The sequence below is a fragment of the Salmo salar genome, chromosome 26 (assembly GCF_965601325.2).
Source record: "Salmo salar chromosome 26, fSalSal1, whole genome shotgun sequence".
NCBI classification, from domain to species: domain Eukaryota; kingdom Metazoa; phylum Chordata; class Actinopteri; order Salmoniformes; family Salmonidae; genus Salmo; species Salmo salar.
Window position 1 is genome coordinate 8,083,185 of NC_138316.1, and position 14,403 is coordinate 8,097,587.

The window sequence follows — 14,403 nt, forward strand, 5'->3', positions numbered from 1 at the left end:
CAGCACAATTACCAGACATTAAAACTACTACTACTAACTACTACTCTAACATTTTCGATCTTATCATGACTTCCAGTTTTGCTCGATTGTGTTGATCTGTTTGGCTGTCTGACCGTGTCTCCACCCAGTGGCCTCCAGTTGCTCTCCAATCAGGAGCCTGCTTGTGCATATCCCCCACACCTGCCAGTGCCTCGACAGTCTCACACAGTTGCTACGCGACAACAACCTGACCCCTCCTAAACTGTCCATGCTCGCCCTGCCAGAAGAGCTAACCCTGCTAAAACATGACATGTCTGAGCTACCCAAGCAGGCACAACAGTACTGCCAAATGATCCTCAACTGCCTCAACAGACTTAAGCCAAACACAGTGTCCCAACCCCAACCCCAGGAAGATGCCTCCAAGGAGTAGCACTCCCTTCCCCTGTCCAAACGCATTCCCCTCCCTGCAGACCTGTAGTTAGATTCATAAAATGAGTGTCAAATTAGATCAACCTTCTCCTCAGAGCACCAAATCAAGTTTCACCTATCCTGAGACTTCCTGACCCCATCCTCACCCCTGACCCCTTGACCCCCGACCTCCACATCTCTGCCATCATGCTCTCTACAGTCCCCCCTGCTTCATCGCAAAGAACAGCAGCCATCCACCCACTGCTAAGGTGAACTGAACCATCTAAAGGGTGAAATGTCCTGTGCCGTGCTGTTCTGTGTTGTGCAGTGTTGTGTCGTGTTGTGCCGTGCTGTGTTGTGTTGTGTCGTTCTTTCACATCAATGACAATAGCCTCTTTATTTATTAATTTTTTAAAACTTTTTCTACATTGCAGCAACCAAAAAAGTGCCAAACAAATCAAAACACACTCCACATTTGAGACTCTTCAAAGTAGTCAACGCCCGCTCTGGACACCCATGGCACTCTCCCAACCAGCCTCATGAGGAAGTCACCTGTTAATTGACAATAGCCTCTTTACTGTTGTACTCAAGTTATCCCTGGGCTAAGCAAACCCCATGGGTTCTAGAATGTTTTCGTCTTCCTACAAAAGTTCTAGAACGCTTTCAAGTGTTGTTTCGAGAATTTTAATCTGATAGTTCTGGGTTGTTGGTGTGTATCAACAGAACGCTCTTGAGTGAGTTTTCTAGAGTTCTAGAATAATCTGTCAGGGATTCCTCAGAGAGTTCTGGAACGTTGATGTGTATCAGAGTTCTAGAATCCTACTTTGTGTTCTTCAGAGAACGTTGGTAAGGACAGAGGCAATGTGCTGCCAGCAGTTAAAGTAGAGGATGTGGACAGAGACGTAGGGATGGAGGGAGTCTCAACATCCCCCAGATCATCACCTCCCAGGACCCCCTGTCCATCTCTCTGACCGTGCCTCTCGTCCCCATGACCAAGCACAGGTAAACTGACTATACACTCTGCTGCTTCAAAAACCTATCTGATGATTATAGTAAACTTAGTAAAAAAATAAACGTCCCCTCACTGTCAACTGTGTTTATTTTCAACAAACTTAACATGTGTAAATATTTGTATGAACATAACAAGATTCAACAACTGAGACATACACTGAACAAGTTCCACAGACATGTGACTAACAGAAATTGAATAATGTGTCCCTGAACAAAGGGGGGGTCAAAATCAAAAGTAAGTCAGTATCTGGTGTGGCCATTAGCTGCATTAAGTACTGCAGTGCATCTCCTCCTCATGGACTGCACCAGATTTGTCAGTTCTTGCTGTGAGATGTTACCCCACTCTTCCGCCAAGGCACCTGCAAGTTCCCAGACATTTCTGGGGGGGAATGGCCCTAGCCCTCACCTTCCAATCCAACAGGTCCCAGACGTGCTCAATGGGATTGAGATCCGGGCTCTTCGCTGGCCATGGCAGATCACTAACATTCCTGTCTTGCAGGAAATCACGCACAGAATGAGGAGTATGGCTGGTGGCATTGTCATGCTGGAGGGTCATATCAGGATAAGCCTGCAGGAAGGGTACCACATGAGGGAGGAGGATGTCTTCCCTGTAACGCACAGTGTTGAGATTGCCTGCAATGACAACAAGCTCAGTCCCATGATGCTGTGACACACCGCCCAGACCATGACGGAGCCTCCACCTCCAAATCGATCCCGCTCCAGGGTACAGGCCTCGGTGTAACGCTCATTCCTTCGACGATAAACGTCAATCCGACCATCACCCCTGGTGAGACAAAACCGCGACTCGTCAGTGAAGAGCACTTTTTGCCAGTCCTGTCTGGTCCAGCGACGGTGGGTTTGTGCCCATAGGCGACGTTGTTGCCGGTGATGTCTGGTGTGGACCTGCCTTACAACACGCCTACAAGCCCTCAGTCCAGCCTCGCTCAGCCTATTGCCGACAGTCTGAGCACTGATGGAGGGATTGTGCATTCCTGGTGTAACTCGGGCAGTTGTTGTTGCCATCCTGTACCTGTCCCACAGGTGTGATGTTCGGATGTACCGATCCTGTGCAGGTGTTGTTACACGTGGTCTGCCACTGCGAGGACGATCAGCTGTCCGTCCTATCTCCCTGTAGTGCTGTCTTAGGCGTCTCACAGTACGGACATTGCAATTTATTGCCCGGGCCACATCTGCAGTCCTCATGCCGCCTTGCAGCATGCTTAACGCACGTTCATGCAGATGAGCAGGGACCCTGGGCATCTTTCTTTTGGTGTTTTTCAGAGTCAGTAGAAAGGCCTCTTTAGCGTCCTAAGTTTTCATAATTGTGACCTTAATTGCCTACCGTCTTTAAGCTGTTAGTGTCTTAACGACCGTTCCACAGGTGCATGTTCATTAATTGTTTATGGTTCATTGAACAAGCATGGGAAACAGTGTTTAAACCCTTGAAAATGAAGATCTGTGAAGTTATTGAGATTTTTATGAATTATCTTTGAAAGACAGGGTCCTGAAAAAGGGACCTTTCTTTTTTACTGAGTTTAGCTGTACAGACTTGCTCTATAGTGATTTGCCTAGGATGACCGTAATATTACTCTCTCTTTTTCTCACACATTCAGCAAAGCTGTGGCTACAGAGTAAGTTATGGCAGCTTTGTTTGTGCAGTTATCCTACCCTTTTCTCTTTGTCTCCTATTGCCTAACCTTGTATCGCCTAACCCTCAGTGGCTTGCTCCAACTGGTCGAAGAGAGAAGTGCTGAAGAGGATGATGTTTGTGGTGTTGATGACTTGGAGATGCAGACCGGCCTCCTGACTGTGGAAGATGAGTGAGTGATGCCACACAGGCAAATGCACAACATGCATGCAAAACCAGTGGAGGCTGCCGAGCGGAGGAGAGCTCTTATTAACAATGGCTGGAACGGAGTAAATGGAATCAAACATATATATTTGTACCTTTCATTTTACTAGGCAAGTCAGTTAAGAACAAATTCTTATGTACAATGACAGCCTAGGAACAGTGGGTTAACTGCCTTGTTCAGTGGCAGAACAATTTTTATCTTGTCCCCTCGTTATGGAAACCATGCGTTTGATGTATTTGATACCATTACTATGAGCCCGTCCTCCCCAATTAGGGTGCCAAAAACCTCCTGTGATGCAAACACGCATGTACACTTGCACACACACACACACACACACACACACACACGCTCACTGATGATGTCATATGCTGCAGGGATTGTCCAGCATCAGCGGCCAGCGATGGCAGTGTGAATATCCAAGAGACAGTGACTACACTGTTCAAGCTGTTTAAGGCTAGGATGGTCCGCAAGAAGGACAAACTGATGGACCCTGATGACTCTGAGGAAGACAGCCCCCAAGCCTATAGGTTACCACTAAACATGACCTTTAACCTGTGACCCTGACCCTTGACAAGCAAAATACGCAATTGCCATACGATTTTCTAAAATATACAAATGCAACCCTGACCCACATCCTTTTTCACATAACCTATAACTTTTGACTCCCAGTCCCAGCCAAGGCACCCCCTCCTCCCCCGCCCCCAGAAGAGGATATGAAGGACATCCCAGGCCCGGTGGAGGAGGAAGAGGCGGAGGAGTACTGGGACTTGTATGGATACCCAATCAAAATTCTCAAACTTCCCAAAATGCCCCCACTTCCTAGTTGGCTTCAAACCATAGTGGACTATCATTTCCCTTCCAGCATCAACCCCTATACTGGTGAGTTATCCTGTTGGTGACCCCTTCCCATTCTCATCCCATTACCGGGATTGATTTTGACAACAGCCAGTGGAAAATCAGAGCGCCAAATTTAAAACAGCTAAAATCTCATAATTCCATTTTCTCAAACAACCAACTATTTTACACCATTTTAAAGATAAACTTCTCGTTAATCTAACCACATTGTCCGATTTCAAAAAGGCTTTACGGCGAAAGCATAAAATTAGATTATGTTAGGACATAAACTTCACAAGAAACACCACACAGCCATTTTCCAAGCAACTAGATGCATCACAAAAACCCAAAACACAGCTAAATGAAGCACTAACCTTTGACGATCTTCATCAGATGACACTCCTAAGACATTATCTTACAAAATACATGTATGTTTTGCTCGATAAAGTTCATATTTAGATCCAAAAACAGCATTTTACATTGGCGCATAATGTTGAGAAATGTTTTCCCTCCAACCCTCCGGTGAATGAGCACAATGAGCACACACAGTACGTAAATTCTCATCGTAAACATTGATCAATATAGAAGTGTTATGCACAGAATTATAGATACACTTCTCCTAAATGTAATCGCTTTGTCAGATTTCAAAAAAGGTTCACGGCGAAAGCACAATTTGCAATAATCTGAGTACAGCAAACAGAAACCCGCCATCTTGGAGTCAATAAAACTAAGAAATTACATTATAAATATTCACTTACCTTTGATTATCTTCCTCAGAAGACACTCCCAGGAATCCCAGCTCCACAAAAAATGCTCGATAAAGTTCATATTTATTTCCAAATAATCAATTTTGTTCGCGCGTTAGGTTCACTATCCAAATCCACTACGCGCGTGCTTACTTAGTCCAGACGAAAAGTCAAAAAAGTTATACTACAGTTTGTAGAAACATGTCAAACGATGTATAGAATCAATCTTTAGGTTGTTTTTATCATAAACCTTGAATACAATTCCAACCGGACCTATCCGTTCTCTTTAGGAGTGAATATGAACTCAGCTCGCTCCCAAGTCATTGCGCGTGACTTGAGCCCATGCCTTATAATGGGACACCAGTTTACCACAGCTGGTATTCCCTTCAAATTCACCATAGAATCTTCAAACACCGTTTTAAAGACTGCTGACATCTAGTGGAAGCTTTAGGAAGTGCAAAATGAACCCTAAGTCACTGTATACAGTCAAGGCAATCACTTGAAAAAACTACAACCTCAGATTTTCCACTTCCTGCTTGACTTTTTCTCAGGTATTGGCCTGCCATATGAGTTCTGTTATACTCACAGACACCATTCAAACAGTTTTAGAAACTTCAGAGTGTTTTCTGTCCAAATCTACTAATAATATGCATATTCTAGTTTCTGGGACAGAGTAGTAACCTGTTTAAATTGGGTACGTTTTTCATCCGGCTGTGAAAATACTGCCCCCTAGCCCTAAGAGGTTTTAAATACCAAAAGACATTATACTTAAGCACTAAGGCCCGAGGAGGTGTGGTACTGGGTATGGCCAATATGTGTTCTTATGCACATCGCACATTATGCACATCGCACATCGCAATGCGGAGTGCCTTGGTACACCCCTTAGCCGTGGTATATTGGCCATATACCACAAATCCCTGCATTACTGCTATTATAAACTGGTTATCAACATGCAGTGCTTTGCAAAAGTATCCACCCCCCTTGCCGTTTTTTCCTATTTTGTTGCATTACAACCTGTAATTTAAATGGATTTTTATTTGGATTTCATGTAATGGACATTCACAAAATAGACCAAATTGGTGAAGTGAAATGAAAAAAATAACTTGTTTCAAAAAATTCGAAACTAAAATTAAAACGGAAAGTGGTGCGTGCATATGTATTCATCTTCTTTGCTACAAAGCCCCTAAATAAGATCTGTTGCAACCAATTACCTTCAGAAGTAAAATAATTAATTAAATAAAGTCCACTTGTGTGCAATCTAAGTGTCACATGATCTGTCACATGATCTCAGTATATATACACCTGTTCTGAAAGGCCCCAGAGTCTGCAACACCACTACCAAGCAAGCGGCATCATAAAGACCAAGGAGCTCTCCAAACAGGTCAGGGACAAAGTTGTGATGAACTACAGATCAGGGATAGGTTATAAAAAAATATCAGAAACTTTGAACATCCCACTGAGCACCATTAAATCAATTATTAAAAATGGAAAGAATATGGCACCACAACAAACCTGCCAAGAGAGGGCCGCCCACCAAAACTCACAGACCAGGCAAGGAGGGCATTAATCAGAGAGTCAAGAAAGAGACCAAAGATAACCCTGAAGGAGCTGCAAAGCTCCACAGCGGAGATTGGAATATCTATCCATAGGACCACTTTAAGCCGTACACTCTACAGAGCTGGGCTTTACGGAGGTGGCCAGAAAAAAGCCATTGCTTAAAGAAAAAAATAAGCAAACATGTTTGGTGTTCGCCAAAAGACTCCCCAAACATATGGAAGAAGGTACTCTGGTCAGATGAGACTAAAATTGAGCTTTTTGGCCATCAAGGAAAACACTGTCTGGCACAAACCCAACACCTCTCATCACCCCGAGAACACCATCCCCACAGTGAAGCATGGTGGTGGCAGCATCATGCTGTGGGGATGTTTTTCATCGGCAAGGACTGGGAAACTGTTCAGAATTGAAGGAATGATGGATGGCGCTAAATACAGGGACATTTTTGAGGGAAACCTGTTTCAGTCTTCCAGAGATATGAGACTGGGACGGAGGTTCACCTTCCAGTAGGACAATGACCCTAAGCATACTGCTAAAGAAACACTTGAGTGGTTTAAGGGGAAACATTTAAATGTCTTGGAATGGCCTATTTAAAGCTCAGACCTCAATCCAATTGAGAATCTGTGGTATGACTTAAAGATTGCTGTACACCAGCAGGAATGCATCCAACTTGAAGGAGATGGAGCAGTTTTGCCTTGAAGAATAGGCAAAAATCCCAGTGGCTAGATGTGCCAAGCTTATAGAGACATATCCCAAGAGACTTGTAGCTGTTATTGCTGCAAATGGTGTGCTTTACAAAGTATTGACTTGGGGGGTGAATAGTTATGCATGCTCAAGTTTTCCGTTTTTTTGTCTTATTTCTTGTTTGTTTCTCAATAAAAAATATTTTTGCATCTTCAAAGTGGTAGGCATGTTGTGTAAATCAACTGATACAAACCCTCCAAAAATCTATTTTAATTCCAGGTTGTAAGGCAACAAAATAGGAAAAATGCCAAGGGGGGTGTATACTTTCGCAAGGCACTGTAATTATACAGTGAACAAGTCATTTTGTATTTAAGCGATGAGGCACTAGGAGTGTCGTATATTGCCAATATACCATGTTTAAGGACTGTTCTTAGGTACGACGCAACGCGGATTGCCTGCATACAGCCCTTAGCCGTGGTATATTAGCCATATGCTACAAACCCCAGAGGTGCCTTTTCACTATTATAAACATAATTAGAACAGTAAACAAATAATTTGCCATTTGCTACAATCTAATATACCACGGCTTTCAGCCAATCAGTATCCAGGACCCAAACTATATAATAGTGGATAATATCCCTCACCAACATGACTACCATATACCCCTGTACCATTATACATTCCTAAACACAATACTTTACCGACTTGACCAACTGGCGAATGAGTGCGCCTCTTACAGTCTCATATCACTTCTGGATCTTGACAATAAAATATGAACTATCTTTACCAACCTGATCTTCGGCCCTGATACTAATGTAATGAAATCATAATATGCATTTTAGCCCCCACTGAGTTTTTATATTCACGTTGTAGTTGACTCTGCTCTGCTCTGTTTGTGCCTATTGTCTCCCTGTAGACCTGGTCTACGTGGTGTGGCTGTTCTTTGTGATGATGGCGTGGAACTGGAACGTGTGGCTGATCCCTGTGAGCTGGGCCTTCCCCTACCAGACTGCAGACAACATCTACTTGTGGCTGTTAATGGACTACACCTGTGACCTTATTTACATCACCGACATCCTGGTCTTTCAGCCCCGCCTGGAGTTTGTACGCAGAGGAGATATTGTGGTAAGGGGATCTGGATACTCATATATGCTGTAGGCAATCACATATGCACATGCGTATACAGAGATTCACATATACACAAACAGGCCCTCACACAAACAGGCCCTCTTTGGCAAGTAGTACTAGAAAATGTATGCCAACACAGACAGTCATACACACAGAGTCAGAAAAAAATTCTAATACAGACATACATGTACATATTTATAGATACAAGGAACAAAATTATGTTTTCATTTCTTATATTTTCCTACAGTGTGACAAAAAGGACATGAGAGACAACTACATGACAACAGAGCGATTCAAGGTGAGACTGAAGCTACATCGTTTCTCCTTGTTGACTAGGCTAGTAGATAAGTAACTCTATATTTCTAAGATGGACGTAAGGAGTGTTGGTTTGTTAAGGAATTATTTGTCTTTCAGCTGAATTGTATCAGTGTGTTCCCCATGGAGATATTTTACTACTTTACTGGAGTTAACTCCCTCCTCAGATTCCCCCGCCTACTGAAGGTACAGACACATACACGTACATTCTTTGTAGTGCTTAGATCTCAGTGATTAGTGATTGATTATTGATGCCTCTGTTGTCTCTCTCTCTCTGTTTCAGTACATGGCTTTCTTTGAATTCAACGACCATTTGCAAGCAGTAATGAAGAAAGCCTACATCTACAGGTACCAGAGAGAGACACATAGAACACACTTTGACCATCAACCACACATACATACTCTACACAGGACATTCGCTCAGCACAAAACATTCAGCAGAGAACACTAAGCAAACACACTCAAAACACGATACACATATTTAGCCAGCAGAGGGTGCTGTAGCCCTTACTGAGCTTAAATAACTTTTTCTCATTCCCCCTCCTCTCTCTCTCTCCCTCTCTCTCAGAGTGATCCTGACCACTTCCTACCTGTTGTATTCTCTCCACATCAACGCCTGTCTGTTCTATTTGGGTTCTGACTATGAGGGGCTGGGGTCCACTAAGTGGGTCTACGACGGCAGAGGGAACAGGTGAGGAGAATACCGCTAAACAGTCACAAAACAGTCAAAAACCTCATACCAACCACATTACCACAATACAAAACAGCTTTTTCTAAGTCCTCTTCTGCTGTCACCTTTAAAATGTGTATTTATCCCAGATGAGTGTGTGCATGTATTTGTCTGACATCTGTGTGTATACTGTACCTCTGTCTGTCTGTGTGCCCAGTTATATCCGGTGTTACTACTTTGCTGTAAAGACCTTGATCACAATCGGTAGTCTCCCGGACCCCACCACCGTGTTCGAGATCACATTCCAGCTCGTCAACTACTTTGTTGGCGTCTTTGCTTTCTCCATCATGATTGGTCAGGTAGGTTCATTAGGGCACACTGTAGCAAAAATGTTTTCCAACAGAAAATGAAAACAAGCGTTTCTTGATGGCTCAGATAGTATGTTCTTGTTTCTGAGCGTGTTCGTCCATTTCATGCCTACTGAACACAAGGCTTGTTGTTCTGCTGTTGTTCCAGATGAGAGATGTGGTGGGGGCTGCCAAAGCAGGACAGAACTACTACCGGGCAACACCATCAAGTACATGACCTCCTACCACATCCCCAAAGAGGTCCAGAACCGAGTGAAGACCTGGTACGACTACACCTGGAAGACACAGGGCATGCTGGGTGAGGAACGTTGGCTGAATGTTGTGAAAGTCCTGCATGTGAAAACGTTACAAATAGGCTGTTTCTGTTATGGACCTATCTGCTCACTCACCATCCCCCTGTCGCTCTTCTTCTCTCTGTCCATCTGTCTCCCTCCTTACCTTTATCCCTCTCTCTGTCTCTCTCTCCCTACAGACGAGCAGGAGCTGTTGATCCAGCTGCCAGATAAGATGTGGATGGACATGGCTGTGGATGTTAACTACTACATTGTCAGTAAAGTGGCCCTGTTCCAGGTAAGGGGAGGGAAAGAGTCTAATGCAGAAACTCAGACATTGCAGCCCTCATCTTTGTCAAATCTTCAATAGTACATACTGTACTCTTTCTTCTCTCTCTCTCTCTCGTGTTTTCTTTATTTCTCCATTTGTACTAAACTCCCTCTTTCATGTCTCTCTATTCCCTGCCTCTATATCTGCCCCCCCCCCCCCCCCCACCCCCTTTCTCTCTCTCTCTCTTTCTCTCTCGCTCTCTCTCTATTCCAGGGCTGTGACAGACAGATGATATTTGACATGTTGATGAGGCTCAAGTCTGTGGTATACCTGCCTGGGGACTTTGTCTGTAAAAAGGTAGGCCAATGGAGTGATGCCCTCCACCCTCCCATCACAGCTTTACCCCAAGCTTAGCCTAAATCACTTGCACATGGTCCATTCTCCCTTTGTAAACCATACCTCTAATTGTACCTGTGCGTGTTTGCTATGATCTGTTATAATGTGCTGTGTGTCCCGTGTGGGCAGGGTGAGATCGGCAGGGAGATGTATATCAGCAAGCAGGGGGAGGTTCAGGTGGTGGGAGGACCTGATTTGAAAACTGTGTTTGTAACAATCAGGGCCGGCTCTGTGTTTGGGGAAATCAGGTGAGAGCTCCCCCTTAATCCCTGGTCCAAATCTTTTCCTCATATACAGTATCATGTTTTGGAATATCTAAGGGCTGTACATTGTACACAATCCCAATGAACCTGTTTCAGCGCTCATGCATGCAACAATGTGCATGCTATGCCTTTAGCATGTCTCTAAGCATGAAGCATGTGTTTAGTGTTTGTTTGGCGTATAACCCATACATGTCCTCCGATTGGACAGCTTGCTGGCAGGGGGCGGGGGTAACAGACGCATGGCCAACGTGGTGGCTCACGGATTCGCTAACCTCTTCATTCTGGATAAGAGGGACCTCTCAGACATCCTGGTGCACTAGGTGAAGGAGACTGCCGAGGTGATCCCAGACAGGCCAGAGACTCCCAAGCTGTTCAAAGCAGCCCTGGTGGTTACAGAGCAGGCAGGCATTAAGGGCACCTTTGCCAAGCTGAAAGAGGGCTACAAACCTACTGAGACTGAGGTAAATAGTACACACATGCATTTACATGCACACACCTAGTGTCATAAACAACTACCTCTGTGTCTGTCCCCAACTCTCCCTTCTCACACCCTACCTCTTACTCTCTCTCTCTTTTTTGTGGATGGATAAAAAATGGGTCTGAAATCAATCTTTGTTCTCTCTCTCCTCTCTCTCTCTCCCCCCCAGTCCTCTGGACTCCCCATACCTCCTCCCTCCCCGATGGTGCACCGTCGCTCCCCCATCCCCCCTGCACATCCCCACGCCGAGGATGACAAAGATGCGTTTTCCGAGACGACCGACAGCATGATGATGCTCATCCGCATGACACGCCGTCACAAAAGCGAGGAGCTCCTGTCCGTCGAGCAGAAGCCTGGAGATGAAGAGGAGGAGAAGGAGAAGAAGTAGGAGACTGAAAAGGAAATAGACAGAAAGAGAAGGGGAAGAAATGTGATCCTCCACTACTCTTCTATGCTCTTCTTGGTATATATTGACATTGAGACTTCAGACCGAAATGGTTAAAAAAATAACTCTATTGCCGCATTCACTTCATGTTAGAAACTCTGGACCTACGAGACAAAATGAACGTAAGTTATTTGCATAGAGCTTCCTATTGGTTGATTTTCCAAGTGGGAAACTCGGGTACCATCTTTCTATAATGAGTAAGCAAGTAGGACATTTCGGAGTTTCCGACAAGACGTGAACACGGCATATGTCCCCCTCGGGAAAGTTCCCTTTACAGAGTTATCCTTTCCTATTCTGGGATATTCTGTGTACCCCTTCTGTCCCTCACTCCCTCGTGGTCTCACTGATGTTGTGTGTGTTAAATACGTTTTAGTACCTTAAAGAGGCAATTAGCAGTTGAAACAATAAGAAAGCGTACTTCCCGCCCCTGTTTCGGTTAAAAGCTAAGGGATGGGCCTGGAGAAATGTAACCACTGTCAAAAAATGACCATCCATGATATCAAAATGTAGTGTTATGCTTCTTTTGAGGCTATATAGCGTTTGTTTACGTTTACTTTGTTTACAAACATTGAAGTAAAACAAGCTTATATTTTGGATTGTAAAGAATCAATGGGTACATATCATTAATTTATATGTCCAAAAATGTATGTAGCAACTGCAGATTGCCCCTTTAATCCTTATTGATGCTTCATAATCCAAAAGAGCCTTTATGGTTATAGAACTCCATTACCCAGGGGGCTTAGCTCCAGGTTGGCTACTGCTTCCTGCTTCTATGTACTGCCATTCTCCCCAAGGACCTGTGACAGAGGCAATATGGCCTTAACCAAACCTAGATGTTGCTGGTTTCTATATTTCCTTAGCCATTCCTTTTTAAAAGAGAGGCCATTTTCTTTTGTAGACTGTGCCACAAGAGTGAACACTAGTCTTTCACTCTAAAAGAATGCTTAGCATTTAATCGTTGGGAAAACATCTGTTTCTCTTATCTGAGGAATATGGGAAGAAAACGTTTTCTTATCTGAACTCTGAGAGTGAGTGGTCCTGTGTTGGTTTCCATGGCGTCGTGATGCATCACACAGGTCGATATCTGATTGACAAATTCAGGGTCGTTGCCATGTGTCCTCCTGTCTGACACAGCAGGAGCACAAATGGGTTTCAATGATTTTACAGAGTTGAGGTCAGTGTGTGTGTGTGTGTGTGTGTGTGTGTGTGTGTGTGTGTGTGTGTGTGTGTGTGTGTGTGTGTAAAAGATGTGGAAATGAGTGTGTATGAGCAGGAAGAGGTGCAGAAAGCCAGAGGAAGTGTTCATTGTGTCCGTCTCAACCAAACGGGAAAAGGCAAAATAAAAAAAAAGGCGGGAATAAAACAATGCTGAGCAAGCCTCAGAACTAACCTCTGTCCGACATTGTGCTACATCTTAGGCTGTGTGGACACTTGTGGTAGGAGTCACATTTTAACTTAAGTTCAAGTTAACTTTCCAGCCCCTTCCCATATCTATCAGTGACCTAAGGTCATAGACAGAGTGGGTTGTCAGAGTGGGTTCTTTTTAAACACCATAGCATAGATGCCTAGGTGCTACTAGAAGATTTAGGGCTAGATTAAATCCCTATCGCAGAAGTAGGATATCGCAGAAGATCTGCGTTATAGCTTGATTTCAATTTCAAGGCAATGTTCCCGCATACTAGATTCACGGTAAACGTTGCATATGTCGGCTCAATCGAAAATTACCTTTACATTTTGACGCAGATCTTCCTAGATACTTCCACAATACGGATTGAATCCAGCCCTTAAATGTAACGCTCAGGGATTATGCCCATATTTCATGTTTTTATGAGACTGTTTTTAACATGGATATGTTTCAGTCGACTGGATGTGCTTTTGGTGTCATTATCAACTGAGAAAGTATCAGACACACTAAACCATTTTGGAAATGAAAGCTATATACACTGCTCAAAAAAATAAAGGGAACACTTAAACAACACAATGCAACTCCAAGTCAATCACACTTCTGTGAAATCAAACTGTCCACTTAGGAAGCAACACTGATTGACAATACATTTCACATGCTGTTGTGCAAATGGAATAGACAACAGGTGGAAATTATAGGCAATTAGCAAGACACCCCCAATAAAGGAGTGGTTCGGCAGGTGGTGACCACAGACCACTTCTCAGTTCTTATGCTTCCTGGCTGATGTTTTGGTCACTTTTGAATGCTGGCGGTGCTTTCACTCTAGTGGTAGCATGAGACGGAGTCTACAACCCACACAAGTGGCTCAGGTAGTGCAGCTCAGCCAGGATGGCACATCAATGCGAGCTGTGGTAAGAAGGTTTGCTGTGTCTGTCAGCGTAGTGTCCAGAGCATAGAGGCGCTACCAGGAGACAGGCCAGTACATCAGGAGACGTGGAGGAGGCCGTAGGAGGGCAACAACCCAGCAGCAGGACCGCTACCTCCACCTTTGTGCAAGGAGGAGCAGGAGGAGCACTGCCAGAGCCCTGCAAAATGACCTCCAGCAGGCCACAAATGTGCATGTGTCTGCTCAAACGGTCAGAAACAGACTCCATGAGGGTGGTATGAGGGCCCGACGTCCACAGGTGGGGGTTGTGCTTACAGCCCAACACCATGCAGGACATTTGGCATTTTCCAGAGAACACCAAGATTGGCAAATTCGCCACTGGCGCCCTGTGCTCTTCACAGATGAAGCAGGTTCACACTGAGCACATGTGACAGACG

General features: G+C 44.4%; 1 pseudogene; it reads left to right on the forward strand.

Moving 5' to 3' along the window:
- Positions 1–3,744: 3,744 nt before the first annotated feature.
- Positions 3,745–14,113, forward strand: LOC106586980 (cyclic nucleotide-gated channel beta-1-like; annotated as a pseudogene).
- The last annotated feature ends 290 nt before the right edge of the window (positions 14,114–14,403 follow it).